The sequence below is a fragment of the Hemiscyllium ocellatum genome, chromosome 11, assembly GCF_020745735.1.
Source record: "Hemiscyllium ocellatum isolate sHemOce1 chromosome 11, sHemOce1.pat.X.cur, whole genome shotgun sequence".
Taxonomy (NCBI): Eukaryota; Metazoa; Chordata; class Chondrichthyes; order Orectolobiformes; family Hemiscylliidae; genus Hemiscyllium; species Hemiscyllium ocellatum.
This window is the reverse complement of record NC_083411.1, coordinates 43,602,682-43,609,789: the sequence shown is the minus strand read 5'-3', so window position 1 is coordinate 43,609,789 and position 7,108 is coordinate 43,602,682.

Here is a 7,108-nt window from a genome sequence, read left to right as displayed (position 1 = left end):
ATTATCAAACCCGTGTGTGGTTCGCTGCTTGTGAATAGCTTGGATTAGCTCCCATGGATTATCTCCAGGCTGACAATCTCTCATACACTTGGCTGTATCCCTGAACATCATAAGGAGTGGTACTTGTAATATCTGGAGGGTTGGTGGGGAGTATAAGTGTTGCCCTCCTGCCTGTTCTCTCCTATAATGTCTCTATCTTCTTCGTACACTTTGTATGTTCGTCTGAGGTCCCTTACACTAAGGGACCTGTGTTGACATATATAGTACATTCATAGCCATTTTTGAATCACAACACTGTTTCTTTAAACCTTCTGTCTGCACATGAGCCCTTTTCGTTTCTTCTTCACTTTTCACCTTTTCCCTCATCAATTTCTCACAGTGTGTATGAAACGGGTTCCTATGCATGAGGTCTGAATCTCTGTGGCTTTGTAAATTCCTGATCTTCTCGGTCAATCTCTTTATCTCTTCTCTAACCTGAGCTCCCTCTGTTTGCAGCTTCAACTCTCAGTTCTGGCTTCCTGCCCAGACATCCACCACACAGCTGGCTGCAACAGCTTTATGCACTTTCTTAAAGTACCTTTCTCTAATACTCTCTTCTGGCAAACTCCAGAGAGTATCCCCATGTGTTCTCGTTCCTGTACCAGTCCTACAGTTATATTTACACTACTTCGGCTGTTTCCCAGCCATGTTGCTGAAATTCTATCCAATCAGAGTGCCCTGGATTCACTACTTTGCTGTTAGAGCTAACTTCTTTAATATGTTTGTTGTTTGTTTTCTGTCTTTCTCACAATCCACCTGCTCCTTCCCGCACTCACTTACTCCATCGGGGTTTTGGAAAAATCAGGCAGTACGATGTCCAGCACCAGAGTAACTTAAAGCGACTTCTTATCAACGTCCAATCAGGAATGCCAAATTCTGTTGTCCATCCCTGACAGACAACTGTCTCTACATAGTTCAAGATACAGCAGAAACACTTGGAATTTGAGAAAACTCAATTACTTTATTGAGAACTTAAATGAACCACACACGTTTAAGTACTAGAGATATCTCAATCACTGTCTTTCACTACCCTGTGTTCTGTGACTAACCCCAAACATTATTCCCCAGGAGAGTTAGCAGCTAGCCAGTTTTGAACTTTTCTCGGTGTCTTCACCATGCCTCTTGACATAGAGTACCTCCTGCAAAGTTAATCTTTGAAGTTCTGCTGACAAAAACATTTTCTCAAGTTTCTCTATACACGGGACTTAATGCCAATTGTATGCCTCATTTGGAATTATCTGTGCACGTGACCAATCTCAACTGTCTTGTCGTTATTTGGCAGAGACAGCAGTTACTGATGTCCTGCAACCTTAGCTCTTAGCAGACCTGAATGACTCACCATAATTCCGATCACATAAAAACCCATTGTAAAGTCTCTTGTCAGTTCCAGTCATCTTCAGCCTTATCCAACAGCTATTTGCCATTTGACTCAGTCAGTCAGCATTTTCTCCCACTGCGGTTGTGGAAAAACAGAACTAATTCTCCATCAGTCTGTTTACAGTTCCCCTTCCAGGTAATCACCTTGGTGATTGGGAACAGTTTATTCACCCTGTTTGCAATCCTGAATGATCTCTTCCCTGGTTAAACCTGCTCATTAGATACCGACAGTGTGGGATGGACGATATGATTGTGTTCTGCTTTCTTGTTGTTCACAGGGGCAAACAGATTCATCAAGGACATTGAGATGATGATTGGGCAAAGGACTTGGCTCTTCTGGCTGTGGTGGAGAGTCTGTTGGCTTTTGATCTCTCCATGTTTGCTGGCAGTAAGGAGATGTTACACATTTTAATGATCTAAAGTGACAATGATCAAACTCCAGATAGGCTGGTTACATTCTTGTTGAAGTACTGTGGGCAGATCTGGGGACCACACACCTTAGGAAGGATACATCGGTCTTGGAAGGGTTACAGCATATTGTAGGTTCACAAGAGCAATATCATGATTGCAGGGGTTAAATTATAAAGAGAGATTATACCATGTAGGCCTGTTTTCTCTAAACTCGAGAAGGGTGAGGGTTGATCTGATCAAAGATTTCAAGATATTAACACAACACATGATGGATAAAGATAAATTATTCCTCCTGATTGGGAATCTAGAATTAGGGGTATAGTATAAAGTTAAGGCCAGACCATTCAGGAGGGGTGTGAGAAAACACTTCTATACACAAAGTATGGTCTATGTTTGGAATACTCTGTCACAGCAGCATTGGACACTGAATCAGTTGTTAATTTTCAATCCGAGAAAGATATTTTATGTTTAGCAAAGGTATTGAGGGATATAGAATAAGGCCACTGGTCAGTAATGATGTCATGATGCCTGTGTGGAATGCAGAGGCCAGTGGAGGCCCAGTCTCTGGATTCATTTAAGAAAGAGTTGGATAGAGCTCTCAAGGATAGTGGAATCAAGGGTTATGGAGATAAGGCAGGAACAGGATACTGATTAAGGATGATCAGCCATGATCATATTGAATGGTGGTGCAGGCTCGAAGGGCAGAATGGCCTTCTCCTATTGTCTATTGAATGGCCAAACAGGTTTGAGGGGCTGAAAGTCCGATAACTGCTGTTATAATTGTTTAGCCTTTTTGAGAAATTGATTTGTGCTTTCACTTCATTTCAGGTCATCTTGCTCTGGTCCTTAGTAACATTTGCTCCCCCAGCATATGCATGAGTTGCATACCCTGTCTGGGCAATAGCACTGGGCTGGTGTATGACCACCTTCTGTATTATGTGGATTTCCATTGTGGCCGTTGTGAGAGCTGTTCAAGCTGAGGGCTCCACCTTGTGGCAGGTAACTTTTTGATACCTTTCAACAATTGAAGAGCAGAATGTCTATGATGTTCTCCAAATTGTTCTGTTTGACAACAATTCAATGTTTTCATACAGCAATGCAAATATCATCAAACATCCAAAAGAAATTTGCAGTCATCTTTCACAGCACAATTTCACATGGTTACATAAAAGGATGCAAATCATGTAAATAAATGTTTGAAGATCAAAATGGAAGTAGACAGGGAAAGTAATTTGGAGCACAGTTCCAGAGTGTAAAGCCTTGGCAGCTAAAGGCTTGGACATCAGTAGTAGGACAAAAAATTAGAGATTGTGAAGAGACCAGAATTGGAGGAGGGTACATAGAACATGGAACATAGAACAATAAAGAGCTGAACAGGCTCTTCGCCACTTGATGTTGTGCCGACCTGTGAACTAATCTAAGCCCATCATCATCCATGTGCTTGTCCAAGGATTGTTTAAATCTCCCTAATGTGGCTGAGATAACTACATTGGCAAGCAGGGCATTCCACACCCTTACTACTCTCTGAGTAAAGAACCAGCCTCTGGCATCTGTCTTAAATCTATCATCCCTCAGTTTGTAGCTATGCCCCCTCATACAAGGTGACGTCTTCATCCTAGGAAAAAGACATTAACTATATACCCTATCTAACCCTCTGATCATCTTGTATGTCTCTGTCAACTCTCCTCTTAGCCTTCTTCTTTCCAATGAGAAGAGACCTAATTCTCTCAGCCTTTCCTCATAAGACCTTGCCTCCAGACCAGGCAACATCCTGGTAAATCTCCTCTATAACTTTTCCAATGCTTCCACATCCTTCCACTAATGGGGGCGACCAGAACTGGACACAATATTCCAAGTGCGGCCAGACCAACATTTTGTATAGCTGCAGCATGACATTACAGCTCTAGAACTCTCTCCCTCTACCAATAAAACCGAACACACCGTATGTCTTGTTAACAGCACTATTAACCTGGGTGGCAACTTTCAGAGATCTATGTACATGGACTCTAAGATCCCTCTGCACATCCACACTACCAAGAATCTTTCCATTGACCCAGTATTCTGCCATCCTGTTATTCTTCCCAAAGTGAATCACCTCACATTTATCTGCATTGAACTCCATTTGCCACCTCTCAGCCCAATTCTGCAGATATCCAAGTCCCCCTACAACCTGCAACATTCTTCCACACTGTCCACTACTCCACTGATTTTAGTGTCATCTGCAAATTTACTAACCCACCCACCTATGCCTGTATCTAAGTCATTTATAAAAATGACAGGCAGCAGTGGTCCCAAAACAGATCCTTGTGGCACACCACTAGTAACCAGACTCAGGCTGAATATTTTCCATCAACCACCACTCGCTGCCTTCTTACAGAAAGCCAGTTTCTAATCCAAACGTCTCAATCCCATGCCTCTGCATTTTCTCCAACAACCTACCATGTGGAACCTTATCAAAGGTTTTACTGAAGTCCATGTACACCACGTCAACTGTCCTACCCTCATCCACATGTTTGGTCACCTTCTCAAAAAGCTCAATGAGGTTTGTGAGACATGACCTACCCTTGACGAAACCGTGTTGACTATCTGCAATCAAATTGTTGCTTTCTAGATGATTATAAATCCTATCTCTTATAATCCTTTACAAATCTTTTCCTAATACAGACATATGGATCACTGGTCTACAATTACCTGGGTCATCTCTACTGCCCTTCTTGAACAAGGGCACAACATTTGCAATCATCCAGTCCTTTGGTTCTAAACAATGGCGACTCAGTGATCAAAGCCAAAGGCTCCAATAGTTTCCCAGAGAATCCTCAGATAAATCCCATCCAGATCAGGGGACTTGTCTACTTTCACTCCTTCTAGAATTGATAACACTCTTCCTTACTAACCTCAATCCTTTCTAGTCTAGTAACTTGTATCTCATTCTTCTCTTCTTCAATATTCTCCTCTTCCTGAGTGAAAACCAATGAGAATTATTTGTTTAGCACCTCTCTGATCTCCACAGGATCCACACACAACTTCCCATTTCTGTCTTTGACTGGCCCTATTCCTAATCTCGTCATCCTTTTATTCCTCATGTACCTATAGAAAGCTTTTGGGTTCTCCTTTATTCTACCTGCTGAAGAATGCTCATTTCCTCTCTTTGTTCTTTTTAACTCTCCCTTTAATTCCTTCCTAGCTAATCTTTAACTCTCCATCGCCTCATTTGAACCAAGTTGTCTCATCATCACATGAGCCTCTCTCTTCCGCTTAACAAGAGATGCAATTTCTGTAGTAAACTATGGTTCCATTACCTTATCACTTGCTCCCTGCCTGACAGGGACATACCTATCAAGGACACGCAATATCTGTTCCTTAAACCAGCTCCACATTTCAATTGTCCCCAAAATCTGCATTTTGCTACCCCATTCTATGCATCCTAAATCTTGCTTAATCGCATTTGAATTGCCCTTGCCCCATCGATAACTCTTGCCCTGTGGCATGTACCGATCCCTTTCCATCGCTAAACTAAATGTAAATGAATTATTGTCACTCTCTCCAAAGTGCTCACCTACAACAAAATCAAGCACCTGACCTGGTTCATTACCAAGCTCCAAATCCAGTGTGGCCTCCCCTGTTGTTGGCCCTTCGACATACTGTGTCAGGAAACCCTCCTGCACACATTGGACAAAAACTGATCCAACTGATGTACTAGAGTTATAACATTTCCAGTCAATGTTGGGGAAGTTAAAGTCCCCCATAATAACCACCCTGTTCCTTTCACTCCTGCCCAAAGTCGTTTTTCCGATCCCCTCCTCTACATCCCTGGAACTCTGCAGAGGCCTATAAAAAACTCCCAGCAGTATGACTTCTCCTCTCTTGTTTCTAACCTCAGCCCACACTATCTCAGTAGACGAGTCCTTGTCAAACTTTCTTTCAGCCACCATTACACTGTCCTTGACTAACAAGGCCACACCTCCCCCTCTTTTACCGCCTTCTGTGTTCTTCATGAAAGATCTAAACCCTGGAACCTACAACATCCATTCCTGACCCTGCTCTATCCATGTCTCCAAAATGGCCACAACATCAAAGTCCCAGGTCCCTCTCCATGCCGCAAGCTCATCTACCTTATTTCGGATACTTCTGGCTTGAAGTAGACACACTTCAAACCAGCGTGATGTCTGCCAGCACATTCCTGTGACCGTGAAGTCCTGTCCATGTCCTCCCTACTCTCATCCTCCTGTGCACTGGAACTACACCTCAGGTTCCCATCCCCCTGCTGAGCTTGTTTAAACCCACCAAATAACACCAGAAAATTTCCCACCCAGGATATGAGTAACGTCCTGTTTGTAGAGGTCCAACCTTCCACAGAATGAGCTCGAATTATCCAGGTACATGAAACCCTCCCTTCTGCACCATCCCTGCAGCCGCATGTTCAGCTGATATCTCTCCCTATTCCTTGCCTCGCTATCACGTGGCACAGGTAACAACCAGAGATAGCTAGGTGAGAGAAATGGCGGAAGTTTCATAGGGAATGAAGGATGAGGACATGGAGAGATTTGAAAGCAAAAATGTGAATTTAAAGACCAGATGATGTTTAACCATGTGACCATGTTGGTCAGTGAGCACTGGGGTGTTTGGTAAAGGAACTTTGCATGAGTACAAATATAACCAGCAGAGTGTTAGATGGTGTCAAATTCCCTGGGGCACACTGTGGGAGACAAGTCAGGAGAATGGGGGATTTTCCAGCTGGGGGCATGTCAATAGTATGTTATCCCTAACATTGTAACCCGCACTGTTCCCCACCTCCACATTCTCTCTTTTTACCTTTTCCCACCTGAGTATAATTAGCATTCCAAATGCCAATGGCATGCATGCAAAACATGTTAAATTTAACAACAGTAAGCTTTTCATTGATGAAACCTAACATCACCTGCTGATGCTGCGGCCAATTAGAGAGTCTCCTGATTAAACAGGGAGCGTCTGTATCACATCCAGAACTTTCCTGTCGATGTCCATCACCCCCAGTGAGCAAACCAGAAAGGAGAAAGGTAATTGGGGTATTTGTCAAAATCAACTTTCACTGGTAAATATTTCATGTTGCATTGGTTTCAAATTCTTCATGTGTGCATCATTATTTGTTGATCCCATTTGGCCAAGAGGGTTAAATGTACTCACATGCCTCATGCTTGGCAGAGATTAAGGGACACTTCCCTTTTTGTGTGGAAGAAACTATGTTGTGTCTTGTGTTGATTCTTTCCTGAATGTTGGTGTTAGTGTCTAGTGTTGTACTCAC